The following is a 20,235-nucleotide window of genomic DNA, read 5'->3' on the forward strand; positions in this document are numbered from 1 at the left end:
CATAATCACATCTAATGTCCATCCTAACTTATGACTCAAATTCTGTGCCTGGAAACAGTCCCTGTATTTAACAATAATACCTACACATAAAACAATCCACTGTTACAACTTATATGGTCACAAAACATTAATGATCTTCTGTAGACCAAGGAAATGTTTTTAACCATAATTGTCGTGCATCAAATTCACAGCCAGAATCCCCAAAATCAAAAAAATTTGCACAGTACAAATAATAACTTAAAATACACATACACACACTCTCACACACACTTCTTACAGAACTGTACTTGGGGAAACTCCATTTGTTGAGTGCCACTGAGGGCATATTTTGCTAAACTGCTGCTCCAGGTATTTTTGTTTGGAAAATCTATCACAGTAGGGCACAGCTGTTTATTGGATGAGCAGAAAAGAAAGATATGCTTGTGGCAACCGGAAAGTTTTAAGGTCTTTCAAGTTGTATAAAATGGACCTGCAGAAACATTTAAGTGTTCTCAGGATGCAAAGTTGGAGCTGAAATGTGATATCAAACCAGTTGCAAAAAGTGTACAGCAGCCATCTCTTGAGGTCAAACCTGGTACCCAGATATGCAAGAAAGCTTCAGGACACGTAGCTTGTTGGCCTTGTCCCATATCATCACATAATCTGATAATGTGTGAATTTCACAAAAGATTCATGTTGTTCTGCTGGTTTGGTATTGAGGATTTGCTCATACTCCTCCCGAATTTTATCTTCATAGTCTTTTAAGAGACGCTCACGTATTATTCCAACTTGTCGGAGGGTAAAGGTGGGCTGGTCCTTCTTCATCCAAGAGGAACCTGGAGAACTAGGTGCTGTGAGCGCTGAGTGAGGCTGACTTTCCTAAGTACAAGCGTCAGTCACTCTGATTAAGAACAACTTCTAAACGTCTCCACCTCTGATAACGACTATATTCTTGTTTTATGTTCTGACAAATTTGCCCCGCAGTTGGAAGGCGCCGCTCGCTGCCGGGCAGGGCGGGCTGCGCCTGAAGCAGCGGTGGCGGCTCGGCGTCCGGGGGTCTGAGGCCCAGAGTGCGGCCGGCAGAGGGGCGCAGCGCCGCCGCTTCGGGGAGCCGGGGCTCAGCAGCGCCGCTTCGAACTCCATGGGCCGCTTCCACGTCGCCCCGCACGCTGTGCCGCCGAAGGGCCAGGCACCGGGAGCCGACGCCGCTGTAACTGCGGCCCAACCTCCCGCTCCTCAGCGGAGCTCGCAAGCCAGGCCGGCTCCAATGGCGGCTCCAGCATCGGCAGCCAAGTATAGAATTTCTTTTTCTACCAATATGGTGGGTGACTAGATATTCTGAAAAACACTGTCATCATAAAACATTTAGGTGCAGAAAAATTAATGCAAATAGGCTATAAAATTGATAGCTGAGATTAAAAAGTTGAGAAACATAACCAAAATAGTAAGGACACATAGAATCTGTGGCTGCTTTGGGACATTTACTTTTGCTAAGAACTAGACTTGATTTTTATAGACTCTTTGGTGAAATTAATACAATGTCTGGGACTCTTACAAAGTGACGAGTTGGAATCGAGACCCACATATAAAGCAAGAACTCTCAAATGGCTGTAATGCCAATGAAAGGGTGATAGAAAATCTAACTTGCCAGCAAAGGAAAATGACAAGATAACTTGTCTATTTTACGCAGATTCAGAATGGGAAAATAAAAAACTCTGAGAATTTGTAACCATAGGACTTCCTTACATTAATTGTAAATTAAATTTACTCTAATTTCAAGGTCCAGAGAATCCTAAGCTGAAAAACTGAAGTGGCCCTGAGTTTATAAAACTGGAAGACATGCGACAGAAACAAATGCAAATGATCTCCCTTTAAAAAGCCTAATATGAGCACATAATAAAGTTAACCAAATGTACAAGGAATAAAGCCCCTATGAGTAAGAGTGAACAAAATTAACAAAACAGCATACGTATATTTCTAAGAACTCTTGATATTGGAATTACTTAATACAAAATATAAAATAATTGTTTTAAAATTGCTTCAAGAAATAAAATATAGATTTAAAAACCATAAACCATAAACATAAAAAGGAATAAGAAACCATCAAAAATTATCAGCCCAATCATAAAAGAATAACAAGAACAACAAGAATAACAAGAAAAAGCAACAAAAGATTTGGAAATGAAAGAGATTATCATCAAATTTTAGAATGCATTAATGGACTAAATAGAAGATTGCATTAAAAAGAGAATTTGTGGAGTTCTCTGACCATTTGTCAGAGTAAACCTCTACCATTCTAATTGTTCCAAAATGATATGAATCAACTCTGGACTAATACAAAAAACCAACCACTCTGAGGGCTCCAGAGAGTGAACAAAAAAAGGCGGATTTTGGAGGGAAGTTGATACTTGAAGAAAAGTCCTGACATAGGTTAGTCCATTTTTGTGGATTTGGCCTGAGGGTGGGCCATGTTCACAGCACAGAGAAAGACAGCTGAACTTGTAATAAAAAGTGCATTGCCTGTGCTGGAGAATGAGAAGAGTGTCCTGGAAAGGAGAGAGTATAGAAGGAGAACCCTGTGTTCTGTGTACAATCACTACCTAAGTCTCTACCTGGTCTAAAAATAGCACATGCAGGCATCCTGGCTAAAAGGTAAAAAAAAAAAAAAATTATACTTAAAATTGAGTTGCTACCTATTTCAAGTGAGACAGAGATTGCAATTGGAGCCTAATCAAGGTAATTGCTTGCTAAAAAATAGATCAAAGCTTGTCAGAAGAATATAACAAAATCAAGATTCTCCACCACACAATTTTCACAATGTCCAAGATAAATTCCAAATTAATTAACATAAGAAGAACCAGGAAAATGGCATTATTCTCAAAGGAGAAGAAAATCAACTGCGATATCCCAAATGGTGGAATTATCATAAAAGAATATAAATTAACTGTGCTTAATATGGCATGTGCTTGTGATAAATTAAAGGATAGGAAATCTCAGCTGAAAAGTAGAAATTATAAAGAAGAAACAAATGGACATTTTAGAATTTAAAAATATAATAATATTTAAAATTTTCAAAATTCCCTGGATGAACTTAATGGAAGAATAGAGGTAACAAAGAAAAGTGTCAGTGAACCTGAAGATAGATGAATAGAAATTATCTAATTTGAAAAGGAGTGAGAACAATACTTTTTAAAAGAGTTTCTGACTTTTTCCCAGGATGTAGAAAGCTGGAAAGAGCATCATCACTCCAGATAATCTACAAAGTCATTACTTTAGAACCCATCAGAAAACTGAGGTCTTAGGCAGGCAACTACCCTGATGTATAAGAAAATACAGGTTCTTAGAAGATGTTATTTGAATCTTGCCTTACCTACAGTAGCACATGAAAGGAAGATGGGGCCACCATTTTGGAGAGTGAGAAGAATGAAGGTAAAAATTAATCCTAAAGCAAGCTGAAGGAAAGAAATAACAAAATAAAAATTAATGAAATTGAAGACAGAAAAAAAAAGAGATATTTAAAAAAAAACAAAAGCTGGTACTTTGAAAATATTAAAAATTAATAAAATTCTAGAAAGAATAACCATGAAAAAAAGAGAAGGCACAAATTATTAAATGAGAAATGAAAAAAGGATATTATTATAGATCCTACAGATGTTAAAAAGATAAGAAAATATTATAGCCAACTTTATGCTCATAAATTTAACAATTTAGATGAAATGGACAAATTCCTTAAAAGACACAAACCAACCTTACTCAAGATTAAATAATGTGAATTATTGTATGTCTATTAAAGAAACCAAATTAATAAATAAAATTTTTCAAGAAATAAATCTCCAGGACCAAATGGCTTCACTGGAAAATTCTAATTAACATTCAAAAAAGAAATATTACTATTTCTACATTAACTTTTCCAAGAAAAGGAAGAGAGAAAACATTTTGCAATTCATTTTTATCAGGCCAAAACCCAAACCAAACAAAGACATTACAAAGAAAGATTAATAGAACAATGTCCCTCACAAACTTAGATGTAGAAAATCCTTTGCGCAATATTAGCAAATCAAATCCGGCAATATATAAAAGGATAATATATCATGACAAAGAGGGATATATCCTGGTAATTCAAGCCTGATATACATTTGAAAAACAAATGATGTAATTCACAATATCAACATATTAGGGAGCAAAAAACATATCACATTTGAAAACCAAAAATTTGTATAGTTTTTTTCCAGAAATATTTCCTGGGATTTATTACTGAATCCATCTACTGATTAAGCCCTGAAATGTCTCTGTGGGAAGGTTTTATTTTTGGGTTTCACTTCCTTAAAATTATTAAACTATTCTAATTTTATATTTATTTTTGTTTTAATTTTTATTGTTTCTTTCTTGGAATTTGTCAACTTTATCAACATTTTAAATTTATTGGCAAAATATGTTTATACAACCTGTATTAGTTTGCTAGGGATGCTATAACAAAGTACTGCAAACTTGGTGTCTTAGAAATTTATTTTCTCAGTTCTGGATGCTAGGAGTCTGAAATCAAGGCATTATCAGGATCGGCTTCTCCTGAAGGCTGTAAGAAAAAAATCTGTTTCATGCCTCTCTAGTAGCTTCTGATAGCTCAGTTTTTCCTTGTAAGTGGCATTCCCTCTGTTTCTTCACATTATTTTCCCTCTGTGAATGTCTGTCTCTATGTCCAAACTTCCCCTTATATTAGGACACCAGTCATACTCTATTAGGTCTCTCCCCAATAACCTCATCTTAACTTGACTATACCTGCAAAGAGGACTTCAACATATCAAGTTTGGGGGACACAGTTCAATCCATAACAGTATTACTTTTTAATATCTGTAGAATTAATATCTGTAATTATCCTTAATAATTAGTTTTTAATATTTGTAGAATGTACAGTTATACCTTTTTTATTCCTAAGGTGGTTTTTTATGTTTTACATTTACATTTTACATTTATATTATTTATATTGTCAGAGGTTTTTCAGTTTTATTAATCTTTTCAGAGAATCATATTTTGACTTTGTTTATACCCTCTCTTGGATATTTGCTTTCTAAGTTATTCATCTCTGCTTGTGTCTTATGTATAATTTGCTTTTCTTTCTCTAACTTCTTGGTTAGATTCTTGAGATTTTTACATTTTATTCTTCATCACTAGTTCTATTTGAAGGTTATAAATTTGCCTCTGACCACAGCCTGAGCTTTATCCCTCAAAAATTTCACTAAAATTTTACTTGAAAAATTGTGGGGACTTCCCTGGCAGTCCAGTGGTTAAGACTTTGCCTTCCAATGCAGGGGGTGCAGGTTTGATCCCTGGTTGGGAAGCTGAGATCCCACATGCTTCAAGGTCAAAAAACCAAAACATAAAACAGAAGCAATATTGTAACAAATTCAATAAAGACTTTAAAAATGGTCCACATCAAAAAGAAAATCTTTAAAAAAAAAAGAAAAATTGTGAAGATGGAGGCAAACAAAAAGAATAATACAAGAAGTAGAGGTATCCTTTTACAAATTGTTAACTTTTTGTCTTATTTGTCCTCTCTTTCTCATCAGTAGATAGGTCTATTATTTTCTGAACTATTTGAAAATAATTTTAAATTTTATGACAGTACCCTCTGAAAAAAATTAAAGCTATGTTCCTCTAATAATAAGAATATTTTCCTATTTAACTGAAACATCATCATATCCATGTAATAATTTTTAAAATTTATTTATATAATAGTATTGTTGAATATAATATTATTTTTTTAATTCCCTAAGGGTCCAAACATATTTATTATGGTTGTTTTAATTGTTTTAATCTAATACCCTATTTTTTCACACACCTGCATACATTGGAAAATGGTAAAATGTGACTTAAATTATTTCCTAATTCTTTCTTGTCATGTTTTCTTTGACCCAGTTGATTACTTAGAAGTGCATTTCTTAATATCCAAACTTATGAGGAATTAAAAGTTATCTAACTTTGCACTTGGCCAGAGAACATATTCCAGATGATTTCAGTACTTTAGTTTTTATTGATACTTGGTTTTGGTGAGGCATATGCTCAGATCTGATCAGTATTTAATGTTCACTTGAGAATTTTGTTTGGCAAGAATTTCTGTTCTGCAAAAAATTTTGTTCTTCAGTTGTTACCAATAGTGTTCTATATTATGTCGATTAGATGAAGTTTGTTAATAGTACTTTTCAAATCTTTTATATGTTTACTACTATTTGTCTGGTTATCCTTTCAATTATTGAGAAACATGGGTTAAAAATATCTTGTGTAATTGTGGAATTATTTATGCCATTTTTTAAGGTTCTGTTTTGTTACTTTATATGTTTTGAGGCTTTGCTATTAGTTGCATATAAATTTATGGATATTACATATATTTGGTGAATTAAATTTTTTTTTTAATTTTTATTTATTTATTTATTTATTTTTGGCTGTGTTGGGTCTTCGTTTCTGTGCGAGGGCTTTCTCTAGTTGTGGCAAGCGGGGGCCGCTCTTCATCACGGTGCGCAGGCCTCTCACTGTCACGGCCTCTCTTGTTGAGGAGCACAAGCTCCAGACGCGCAGGCTCAGTAGTTGTGGCTCACGGGCTTAGTTGCTCCGCGGCATGTGGGATCTTCCCAGACCAGGGCTCGAACCCGTGTCCCCTGCATTGGCAGGCAGATTCTCAACCACTGCACCACCAGGGAAGCCCTAAATTTTTATATTATAAAATTTATTTTTAGGACTTTATATTATTACACTGTTACTTGAAATTATTTTTCACTGATACTAATATAGCTATTTCAGCTTTCATTTGGTTAGTTTATACCTGGTATATGTTTTTCTATCTTTTTATTCTCAAATTTTAAATCCATGCATTTTATATGTCTTGTGGAAACTATTTTTCATTAATTGTTAATAAATTTTTATTAACATGTTTGCATTTTAATTAGAATATATAGAATTTTATATTTAGTAGAATAATTGGTATTTAATATCTAAATTTGCCATTGTACAATTTTTTGAATTTTTCCCACCTGTGCTGTGTTCCTTTTTCTCACCTTTCTTAACGTATTTCGAATTGATTATTTTTATTATTCTATTTTTCTTCTAGCAGCCAAGTAATTGTATGTGCTTTTACTATATGTACAAATTACAGTATGCATTCTTGAATTTTCATATGTGAGTTAGTACTTTTATCTCTTCCTGGGCAGCTCAAGAATTTTAAACATGTTTAATGTATTTAGTCCCCTTGAACTTGCAACTTACTTCTTATAGATGATTAAAAAGTTCTCAATCTTATTAATATTTTTGGAAATGCAGATTAAAACTATCATATGATAACTCTACACACTTACAAATTTGACCAACATTTAAAAAGTCTTATAGAGGATATAGAGCTATTAGAATATTCATATGTTGCTGAGTTGGTGTGCAAATTTGTACAATCACTTTGTAGAAGAGTCTGCTAAACAGTGAACACAAATGGTCATAGACGTAACGTTTGGAATACTTTAATACTGGTGACAACCCAAATGACTATCAACATTACATTGAATAAAAAAACTAGTGATGTATTTATATAATGACATCTTTTAAAGATGTGAAAAGTAATAATCTAGTGCTATGTGTTAAACAAGATAGGTGAATAATTCAAACATAATGTTGAGCTAAAGAAGCAAACCATAAAACATTTATATAAAGTTCAAAAATAGGCAGAATATTTAGTTGACATCCCTAAAAGGAAGTTTTTTTCTCTAAGTGGGATGGAATATAAACAGTTTTGTTGAGCATCTTAAACCATGGGGAGAAAGTCAACATACCTTCTAGTGGTTCCTATTTTCAGAGAATTTGGGAAATACAGTTTGCAAATTCTCAACCCTGGAGTCACAGAGCAGAGTACATAAAGTTGCCTTTCAGTCAATAATCAGTCCACCAGAAACTTTTTTGTTTATTTTTTTCAGATGATTCTGTTTCCCAGTCACATAGATACAGAGCTATCTTTAAAACTTCTCCATCTCTGATCATTTATAATAAATGAACTTTTCTTACTCCCTAAACAGATTTTAATTTTAAAATATTTAGAGGTACCAATTATGGCAAAAAAAAAAAAAAAGAAAAGAAAAAAAGAAAAAGAAACACTATGCTATGTACTGGGCAAGAAGGACTGTAAAGATAAATAAGATATTGGTTGAAAATGACATTTTAAATTTTAATTCATTCCATAGCTTAATCCAAATAGCTCACAACTCATCCCCTATAAAAAGCAGCAGTGTGGTAACAAACATATATCTTAAACTTTTATGTTTTACTTATTCTTTTAAATAAAAAAAAATTGTGCTTCATAAAATGCTTTTTGAATCCATCATTCTGAGTCTAAAATATGAACACTTTTAATCAAACATACTTTGATACCAGGCAGTGTATTTTAAAATGTTTTCTTAACAGTAATATAATTTCCACACAAAGTTATAAATACTTAGGGATTGTGACACTGACTTTTTTTCATTTGCATTGCTCAAACATTATGCTAGACCCTTCTGTTCTTATCACTGAGGTTGCTTCCTTTCAGGAATATGTAATAGGAAATATCATTGTGACTTTAGTTTGCACAAGGTCCCAAAAAGTTCTACACACAAACACATTCAGTTAGTGAAGAGGCTTTTTTTATAAATCAGAACTTAGAGTCAATTAGACATACTAATTTACTTGAGTTTAGTGTTACTAAATTAAACTTATTGTTCTTGGCAGTAGGGAATACACAGGGATAGGATATGAGATAAATACATAAAAATGGTATATAAATTTCATTAGAAATGTATTAATCAGTTGTTGTATTGGTCCACTAAAGAGTGAGATTCTACTCATGTGTGAGAAGAGGAAAGACTGTTTAGATCCATTGGTGTGATCAGTGGTGGCTGGGAGCTTGGAGCATGCCAGCTGCGCTTCACTTAGACATTGTCATAAAATATGAGCATAGGAAAAATGCTCAAAGAGTTTTAATTTTATTGAAATCACATAGCAGACAAAAGAAAAGGAAACAAACAAAAAAAACCCCAAAGGCTGATTTGCTACTATAGATTTTTTTCCCATTCACCAGTATGGACATTTCTTTTATTCATTAATATTTATCTTTGAGGCATATGTATAAGATATTACTTCAGCTTTTAAAATTTTAGTTAGCATGTTATGAATAAAATATTTGCCCTATCTGCAATTTTTTCCTGTACTGTGTCTCTAATAGGATAACTAATTTGAATTTTTTCCTTAACTCAAGGGTCCCTTTTATAGTATGATTTAAAATCCCTTACAAGTCACTTCATAATTTCCAGCTCTTTCATGTTGTAAGTGTACTTTATCCTGCTCTTCTTTCTGCTTGCTTCTTAGACTTATGAAGAACATGAGTTAACCCATATTTTAATAATCTCCTCTCTTAAGGATTTCATGTAAAAGAGCCACTTTAACTTAGTAATCTAAAATGACACCACTAAATGGAAAAATTTGAAGACTTTATAGTGATTAATATCTAGTTATAATCAAAAACAATGACAATTAAACTATACTGGAATATCTGATTTTTTAAAGTCTAAAAATTTCAACGATAAAAATATTAATTATGATAGAAATATATATTGCTTTTTGAATGTGAAATATTTCAGAATCTGAAATATTTTTACATTCTTTTTTTCATTTGAAGTTTATAAGTTAACAATGCTTATAGTTTTGTTGCTTCCAACTTTATATTTGTTCCTTTCCATATTTTAAAAAAGTGAGCTAAACTCAGGTTTGTTAAATGGTCTTTCGGATGAAACTGAGGAAAACAGAATTTCCAGTGATTAGATTACAATATTATGCCAGAGGACAGTTGTTCTACTCTTCTTTATGAAGTAAATTAAGATCTCTGCTGGAATGACCTCAGATGTCTGTCCTTCTTGCAAAAAGGTGATGCTGAAATTCAGTTGAGGCCTTTTATACTTTATATCTATGACAATTATTAATAAACCTCAGTGTGAACTGGTTCTGAAAGAGAGAGAATATGAGAAGTGGGTGAGAACCTACAAATGTAGGGAAAACTATGCAACATCTGTGAGTGAAGACAGAGAAACGTGCTATGTAGGAGTAGCTCCAAAGTAAATTAAGATGCTGTTGGAGAAGGAAGGAAATAATGAGCTAACTTCATTTATGAACTTTATTATTTTTAGCAACTGTATAACTTTTTTAGATGCTCAATCTTTAATATTCTTCTCTAATTACTAGAATATAAACCTACAGAAGAACCTCAAACATTTGGTATAGATAGGTAAGACAGAGCAGAGCTTGTTAAAAGAGAGTGGTGTGGGGTTACAGTAACTTGTCTGAAGATAGTGCTGAAATCTGACGTGGAGAACATTAGAGGTGGATAGAAAGATGGAGGAAGAGGCATAGATTTTTAGTGGAAGATAATTTTCAAGTGGATGAATTTTGAGTTCAGCTGAAAGATTAAAAGAAAAGATACTAGTTTATCTGTCACAATCAAATGTGCTTCAACAAATTCTAATTGAAAAAAACTCATTTCACCTTCCAGATTATCAGGAATAATTTCAACCAGGAATGATAGTACACAATATCCATTTTTCATGACTTCAGAGTTCTGTGCTAAATGGACAACTTGCTTACTGTGGTGATCCCTATTTGATACTCACCCAACATACCATAAACTTTTACTTATAACTTGTCTAAATACTTGGAGGTTTATAGCTTCTTTTAAATTCCCTCCTTTTGGGCCAGTGTTTGGTGAGACTGTAATCTTATTTTTTTTCCCCTAATGGGTTTTTCATGACAGTTTATCTACATATTCCACATCACTTCATTTTCATGTGCTTGTCTGGAATCTGCATAGCATTGGTTACAACTGAACTATCAAAATAATTAGGATTAGACCAATTTTTAACTTTCTGCAGTGTGCTCCCCTCAATTGCCTATATGTTCAAAGGCATTATCATCTATCAGTTGATAAGACAGTGTTGAATCGACAGAGATTTATATCAAGTAGAATATGTGTAGTTGTATTATTTTTAATTAACTGATTGATTAATTAATTAATTTTGGCTGCGTTGGGTTTTCATTGCTGCACGTGTGCTTTCTTTAGTTGCGGTGAGTGGGGGCTACTCTTCCTTGTGTGCGGGCTTCTCATTGTGGTGGCTTCTCTTTGTTGCAGAGCATGGGCTCTAGGTGTGTGGGCTTCAGTAGTTGTGGCACGCGGGCTCAGTAGTTGTGTCTTGTGGACTCTAGAGCACAGGCTCAGTAGTTGTGGTGCATGGTCTTAGTTGCTCCACGGCATGTGGGATCTTCCCGGACCAGGGTTCGAACCTGTGTCCCCTACACTGGCAGGCGGATTCTTAACCACTGCGCCACCAGGGGAGTCCCTGGTAGCTGTATTCTTATTTTCACTTTTTCCTTTCCCCAAGCATTGTAACACTATGCATATTTACATGCAAATTCTGAATCATTAGCAAACACTTTTGTGAACTGTATACACTAATGTCAAACCTTTTCTTAGAAGAACTATGCGTTTACATAATGGAACTAATCCTGATAATAGAAATTTAAAAATGAATTCTTTTTTTAAAAAATTCTTATTTATTTATTTATGGCTGTGTTGGGTCTTCGTTTCTGCGCGAGGGCTCTCTCCAGTTGTGGCAAGCGGGGGCCACTCTTCATCGCGGTGCCCGGGCCTCTCACTATCGTGGCCTCTCTTGTTGCAGAGCACAGGCTCCAGACGCGCAGGCTCAGTAATTGTGGCTCACGGGCCTAGCTGCTCTGCGGCATGTGGGATCCTCCCAGACCAGGGTTCGAACCCGCGTCCCCTGCATTAGCAGGCAGACTCCCAACCACTGTGCCACCAGGGAAGCCCTAAAAATGAATTCTTAAGTAATATTTAAATAGATGAATCTGATCACAGCAGGTAGAAATTTCTCTATTAATTTAGACTAGTACTTTTTTATGCTTCTCAAAAAAAAGTTTATCTTCTCTTTTCATTTTTTTTTTATCAGTGAGTTGCCTATTAAATTCTTGAGTTCTTGGCGTAGAAATTTCATGGACGTCTGTAGAAACTCTATGAAGAGAGATGAATTATTTTATAATAAAAATGATGAGTTCAATGATACATTTGTTTAAGCTAACAAACATAGAGCGGCTTCTTGATATGCTGTAATAATGGTATGATGACACTTCATGTTGTATATATGTGTGTGGATGTGTGTGTTGAGAGTGGTGGGGAAAGGGTGAGAGCAACCACTTCCACAAACCATTCCTATCCAGAAATTTTCAGAAGCTTCAGTGTTTCATCAATTTACTTGAAAAACATCTGTGATATTTCTGTTTCCCAGACTTGTGGGGGTGGAGTCATCAGCGGCATCTTCTACTATGATTTCAAAATGATACAATATAGTAACCATTTCAGTGATACTGTTTTCTCTATAAATGCCATCCACATTCTTTCTCTTCCTTTTCTGAGTCTCTTTCTATTTCTGTTTTGTATTAATTTTCATTTTAAATTTTAATATAGCTCTTTTTAAAATAAGTGTTGGCTAATATTTGCTTACAGTGAACGCTAGTTCAAGTAAAGTCTTGCACGCATTGTATACATATATTAATGTATATAAACAACATAATTATGGTAATTAGTAAGCTGCATTTTATCTTAGAATGTTTCTCAGTCAAGAATCCTGTCATTTGAAAAGGCTATATTCATTTATTTAGTTATCTTCTAATGCCATTGTATTTAAATTTCCCGTTCTAATATGCTTGCTTTAGACTGGACTCCTAAGGAGGCAGAAGAACAAGGGGTATGGAATTAAGGAACAATATGAAGTCAGGGAATTGAAAAAGTAAAAATTCCAGAGAGAGGCTGAGCAAACAAGAAAAGAAGTCAAACAAGGAAAGAAGTATTCCCTGGGGGAAATGTGGAAGATAGGACAATCATCGATTATAATTATGTTACTCTTAGAATGTGTAAAGCACATGTGCCATCTGTCACTCTGCTCAAGCCGTCACATCAGTGATCTGATAGGTACTGCTGTTTCCTCAGAGGGGTTTCTTTTAATAACTCATGATGAAAGAATATGGCGGGATATTCCGAGGAAAAGAATGGATATTTGGGGGAAAATTGTATCAGTGGAGAATATGGTCTCCAGCATCACAGATCCCAGCGGTATGATTCGCCTCTCTGTAAGGAGCAAGTAGAATTTGGTTGTGTCCCATGCTAGTTTGGTTACATCCACTTGATAATTTGAGTTCAGGCAAATAATACCATTGAAGGGATATATATATGTATAAAATTTATGATTTTGAAATACTTTTATAAGGACATTATTACCAAAAATGACTTTGCTAAACCTGATTTTTAAATGTGACTAAGTTTTGTGTTAGGAATTGTAACTGATAATAATCAATAGGTGACACACGTTGTCTGAATAATGAAACATTTTAATGAGTGCACTAGGTCCCCATGTTTTGATTAATATGCTCTTGAGAAGGTCCTTATTGTTGACAGTACAATTAAATTTTTTTTAAAAAAGCATTTAACTTAAAATGTTCATGATAGGCATGAAAGAACGCTCTTTCGTTTTTCACATCCTCGTCGTTGTATATTTTGCTTCTAGTCATCTGAAATTACTTTTTAATAGGATGCTTATTTTGCTTATCTCTTAATTTCTCAGCGAAATTTTTCCCAATAGTTTTTAAAAACATCATTCAGAGCGGGTCCTTCTGTGAAAATCAAGGGAAAAGAGATACTTTAACTAGAACGACTGACCCAGAAACTGCACCTTAACTTTCTGCTAAAGACTATTTAACCACTAAGTCCACAATAAGCAGAAGTTTTGTGAATACCTCTGTTCTGAACATTTGTGAATATTCAGAAGGTTTTGGCCCTTTCTTTTTTTTAAACTGCTTGGTGAGTCTGATATCCTTATGGTAAGTTTATGGGGACCATGACAATCTCCTTGTTGCATATCCCATTTTTTCCCCCGTACTTTCTCATTCAACCTCTAACATACAGCATCCAAAGTAACCTTGGCCATGCCTGTATGCCATTTAGTGCTCTATGTTTGCTGTTGCTTATCTGGTATTTGTGTGCATGTTTGTGTATTTAGGTATGTGACATACATAAATTCTAAAACTCTGAATTATTTTTGTAGTAGTTAACATTTTAAGATGCTGAGTTTTCTTCTCTCCACACTCCCTATAACTCATTATTTTTCACCTACTATTCTTTTGGCAGTGATAGCATTCCATAAGCTCCATTATGAGTTTGAAGTTGATATAGTTTAAGAAAAATAATTCAATTGAAAAATTCATGATAAGGAGCCCAGTAGTGCAAGTTGAATACAAACCTTGATTTCCAAGATCCAAATAAGTCTGAAAACTAATTTTTTTTTGGCTGCAAAACCTGACCTAATTTGGCTTCAAAATTTGACTTCAAAGAATGACATTGGTTTATTTATAGTCTTTACTTATCTTTCTCAGTCTGAATATCCATACAGTTTTCTACAGCATTTTTAGTGTGTTGGATCTTGGGATGCTGTCCCAGATTCTGCTAGGGTGCTGCTTAATAGGCAGTAAATGCGTTTTATTACCTTTTTAGTATTTAGAAAAAATACAGCATTTGAAAACCCATCTGACCTCAAATAGTTCAAATAAAGAACTGTGGACTGAAAAACTCTGGTGAGAAAAATCAGCAATATATTTTTAAATTGAGTATTTAGTTGAAATGACTTTAATGCCTCAGTGGAGTCAAGTCAGAACTATTACTTCAGTGCTTTTCTTTCCATCTCATTTCATAATAGGTAACATCTTAGCACAGTGTGGAGAAATCCCTTGCCTAGTGGAGAGAAAGGAGATGGGGTAGAACATTATAATAAAAATAATAATCTGTAGAACAATAATCTAGAGAACAGATTATTTTCTCCTTGTTTTTCTTTCTCTTCTTTTATCCCAACATTTTACATATTACTATGGAAAGAATGCCCATGAAAACAACACTGTATCAGATTTAGTGTTGTAATGTATTGCAGTTTGTATTGAAAAAATTAAAATATAATCAAACAAAAACATATTTGATATGTAGATTGATTACATTAAATACAACAAACATTTAAAAACACTAAATGGACCTTTTCTTCAAAAAAGAGCATATGTCTGCATGAAATTTTGCATGCATTAAAAAGAAAATCAGTCTCATTGAATCCCTCCAACTAATCTATGAAGAACCTTGGTCCTAAAATATGCCTGAGATTGTGCAAAGGATTGATGCAGGTTCTGCACCATGGTTCTGGTCATTGAAATATTCCAAGTCTAATAGAGGATACAGACAATTAGACAAATTACACAGTTTGATACAACAATTCTTATAATCAGCATAATTACAAAGTGATATTGTACCACAGAGGAAGGAATAACTGACACTTTACAAGGTTTTCGTGGAGATGACATTTTATTGAACAATCACAAGAGGGGTATTGTAAAGAAATATGAGGGAGGAAGCCTGGAGGAGTCTGGAGAATAGCTGAACTAAAAAGCATTGTGTACTCTTTCCAAACACAATGTTCTAAATTCAGTGACTGTATTTTCAGAAACAAAACAGAACAAAATTTTAGTTTCTCAGTCTGGTTTTCCAGAATCCATTCATTTGTTCAGTAAATATTTGCTGAATATCTTTCCTGTTCTCTGCTAGGTCTTAGAATGTGGAGCAAAGTGACACAATGTTTGTTGCTAAGGAGCTCATTGTCCCATTAGAGAGACAGCCAAATAAACAATTGCAGCATGACTTACAGGGACTGGGCACTGCAGTGACATTTTGGCTAATGAGCAATGCCAAGTCATCTCCTAAATTTCCACTGAAATAGCCCTGAATGTAGATACACAAATCTGGGCAACAATGCTACAAACTAAAGAGAAGAACTAAGTTGGTGTCTGGAGAGATTTACAGATACCTCTGTACTATACCTGCTCTGCCTTCTGACCCAGAACATCCCAAATTGCTGTCCCTAAATCTGGGACTCAAGGATGCTGTCAGGTAGAATTGCACTGGAACTGTCAGAGCTGGCCAGAATCAGGCTCATTTCTTAAAACTATTTCTCTCACATTTTGTTTTTTTTAGACGCGCCGTGCGTCTTGCGGGATCTTAGTTCCCCAGCGAACCCGGGCAGTGAAAGTGCAGAGTACTAACCACTGGACCACCAGGGAATTGCCTACATTTTCTTATTCTATATTGGTTTTAAGACTGTAACTCCTAGGATTCAATAGTATCAGTCAGTGTTCTTAGTGGCAAGCAAGAGAAACTAATTCTCTTGTCTTAGGCAAAGAATTTATTAGAAGCATAGTGTATAGAATTTCCTAGAAGGCTGAGAAACTCGGTGAGGAGGTAACAGTGCTCCAAGCCACAGGACACTGCAGCTTGTACCCCTGAAAATAATGGAATGGGGCAGTGGACACCATCACTAGCATCACTAACACTGCAGCCAACATTGAAACTCATGTAACAGCCAGAGAGGGTTCTCTGTCTAGCTGTCTCTTTATCATGGCAACAGCAACCTTTCCAAAGTCCAGAGTAAATGCGTATGATTGATGGGTTCTGAGACACAGACCTGCACCCCAGCTACAGAGGAGGCTGAGTGAGGTAGTCAGGGTCTAGTCTAGTTATAAGACCAAGAAACCATTTAGTCTTACAAATATATTGGATCTGTAATGCAGGGTTGGAAGAGCTGAGTAGCCAAACGGAAGACAGTGGGCCCATCCAGAAATTAAGGAACAAAAGGAAGCTAGTAACACTCCTGGGGCTAGAGGAAAAATGGGTGTTACCAGAGCTCAGAAGAGAGGGAGATTTGATTGGAACTAAAAATAAGTTAAGGAATGCCTAGAGAAAGTTGAGACCCTGAGGGATAAATTGTCCTGGGAGACTGAGCTATGGACGAGATGTGACAGAGATGCTGCCTGAGACAGAATAATAGAGACACAATTACCCTGCCTAGCTTCTGCATGCCTTCCAAGTTCCAAACCTCCATCAGTGCCTTCCATTGGCCTAACCTCTCCAGAAGTTTGTTGTAGTTTCTTGTGATACAGAGCTAGCTGAGCAGAGGAAGGAAGGAAATGGATCTGAGAGAAATCAGGCAAGTCATCTGAACACTGGGAGAGCAAGTAGCTGAAACCGTCAACTTCAGTAGAAGTTCTGAACTCTTCCTCTCACCGGGATTCAAAAGGTGACGAAGTTTCCATTTTAAAGAGGGGCTTTAGGTGCCAGGCAATAAAAAAAAAAAAAGTGTATATTCACTGCACTAACCACCAGGAACAGAAATAGGTGTTAATATAATGGCAGTACCTCCTAGGAGGAAAAGTCTACACAGAGAGAACATTGTCGACAAGCAAAAAGTCAAGAGGAGTGTGTGGATTACGTGCAGCAGTGTTCTGGGATATGTAGTCCTCCATTCATACAGAGCTGAATTACAGACTGCATGTGACTTACTAGCTTGGTTTAAAAATCCCACAGTCAGAAGTTGTTTATTGAGCATTATATTTCCATTCAGGGATTCAAACTGAGAGTGGAAACTGCCAAGACGGAAGTGGACAGTGAGGGGGCCAGGGAATCCTTATCTTACTGACGTCATTCTCTGCACCTCATTGCAGAATTAATAAAGCAGGAAAAACAATCACCATTCTGTAGTGCTAGGGAAAGAAGAATTTCCCCAGAGGATTCAAAGGAAGAACAAACCTCTGAAGATGATTTTTTTTTTTTAAATATGCCTCCCAGGTCCCATTTTTTTTTTAAATTTTATTTATTTTTGGCTGTGTTGGGTCTTCGTTTCTGTGCAAGGGCTTTCTCTAGTTGTGGCGAGCGGGGGCCACTCTTCATCACGGTGCGCAGGCCTCTCACTGTCGCGGCCTCTCTTGTTGCGGAGCACAAGCTCCAGACGCGCAGGCTCAGTAGTTGTGGCTCATGGGCTTAGTTGCTCCGCGGCATGTGGGATCTTCCCAGACCAGGGCTCGAACCCGTGTGCCCTGCATTGGCAGGCGGATTCTCAACCACTGCGCCACCAGGGAAACCCCTGAAGATGATTTTTTATCAAAAAAGTTCTAACCTTTGCCAAATCCAAATATCACCTTCAGTTACTGAAACTATCTATATTTGAAGTTGTTGACCATCCCTTTCTTCTTGAAACTCTACTGATACCGTGCCATTTATTCCTCATATTTTCCGATTTTTTTTTCTCTGATACTTAATTCTTAGTGTTCTTCAGATTTATTTTTTCTGCTCATTGCCCTTCTCACGTGATATGCAATTGTTGGAAGATATAATTTACTCTCATTTTTAATGTTCACAAATATTTAGGGGACTTCCAAATTTATGTAGTACCAAGTTTTTCTCCTGCTGTTCTGAAGGTCTAAATTCATAAGAACATGTTTAACATCACTAATTCTGTCCCAAATTAAGCACTTTTTCTTTTCTAAAACTGGCTTTACATGTGCTCCTTTATTCAGTTGGGGATCCCATTATCTTCCATTCACTCTATCAACCTAGAATCACTCATTCCCAAATCCAATCATTTGTAAACTCCTACCCACTTAATCTTGTTCAAATATCTTTTCCTGTCCAATCCTACTCCTGTTATCCTAATCCAGGCCTTTAACATCTCTTACTGGGTAATTTTTATAGACAACTAACTGGACCTCCTGCCCCTAGGCTCATTTCCTCAAATATATTCACACTTACCAGAAATCTATTGAAAAAATGCAATGTCATCCTTACTTTCTTAAAGCCCTTTAATAGTTACTTATAACATACCAGATAAAAACCCTTTCATTCAAATTCCTCAGTTACCTTAACTCTCCAGCTCATCTACTGACACTTGCTATTTCATTCCTCTTCTATCTTTCTGAAATTGAGTCTACTCTCCTTCCTGCCTCATGTTGTTTTGTTATTTGGGAAAGAATATCCCTATCCCATTCCAATAGACTTTATCTGGCAAACTCCTATTCAGTCTTAAAGGCTCAGTTCAGGATGACAGTTTTCAGTAATTCTTTCAGACTAGGTCAAACTGAATTAAAAGCTTCCACCATTTCCCACACCCACAGAACACTAAGCATAATTATATGCCAACAGATTGTGTGCTCCTGAAGGACAGGACATATTTCATTCATCTTTATATTTGCAAATCCTATCAGAGACTAGTGCATACTGAAATTTTGAGTCTGAATACCTGCATTTGTGTTCTTCTTCTGATATTTATCAGCTAAGTGACATTAAGAAAAATAACATTTACCTCTTATAACCTCACTTTTCTTATCTATCAAATGGTTTAATAATAATATGTACTTAACTTTTGTGGTTGTTATGAGGTTCAAATGAGATGTTTATAGGTATATGTCATAACGGGAATATCAAAATAAAGCCAGTCACACAAATTTTCGGTTTTCCAGTGCATGTAAAAGTTATGTTTACATTGTACTGTAGTCTATCGTGTGCAATAGTGTTATGTCTAAAAAAACCAATGTACCTACCTTAATTAAAGAATACCTTAGTGCTAAAAAGTGCTGTCATCTGAACCTTCAGGGAGTCATAATCTTTTTGCTGGCTGCTGACTGGTCAGGGCGGTGGTTGCTGAAGGTGGCGGAGGTGGCTGTGGCGACTTCTTAAAACAAGACAGCAATGAAATTTGTGGCATCAGTTGACTCTCCCTTTCACGAAGGATCTCTCTGTAGCATGTAATGCTATTTGGTAGCATTTTACCCACAATAGAACTTCTTTTAAAATTGGAGTCAATCATTTCAAACCCTGCTTCCACTTTATCAACTAAGTTTATATAATATTCTTCATCCTTTATTGTCATTTCAGCAATATTCACAGCAGCTTCACCAAAAGTAGATTCCATTTCAAGAAACCACTTTGTTTGCTCATCCATAAAAAGTGCCTCCTCATCTGTTAGTTTTATCATAAGATTGTATCAATTCAGTCACATCTTCAGGCTCCACGTCTAATTCTAGTTCTCTTGCTTTTCCCACCACATCTGCAGTTACTTCCTCCACTGAAGTCTTGAACCCTTCAAAGTCATCCATGTGCATTGGTTTCAACTTCTTCCAAGTTCCTGTTAATGTTGATATTTTGAACTCGTCCAATGAATCACAAATATTCTTAATGGCATCTAGAATTGTGAATCCTTTCCAGAAGGTTTTCAATTTATTTTGCCAGATCCATCAGAGGAATCACTATCTATGGCAGCTATAGCCTTATGAAAT

At 35.3% G+C, this 20,235-nt stretch overlaps 1 pseudogene; it reads right to left on the minus strand.

The window, feature by feature from the left end:
• Window positions 1-491: 491 nt before the first annotated feature.
• Window positions 492-19,871, minus strand: LOC132371278 (akirin-1-like; annotated as a pseudogene).
• Window positions 19,872-20,235: the final 364 nt, after the last annotated feature.

This window comes from Balaenoptera ricei, chromosome 9 (genome assembly GCF_028023285.1).
Source record: "Balaenoptera ricei isolate mBalRic1 chromosome 9, mBalRic1.hap2, whole genome shotgun sequence".
Classification (NCBI taxonomy): domain Eukaryota; kingdom Metazoa; phylum Chordata; class Mammalia; order Artiodactyla; family Balaenopteridae; genus Balaenoptera; species Balaenoptera ricei.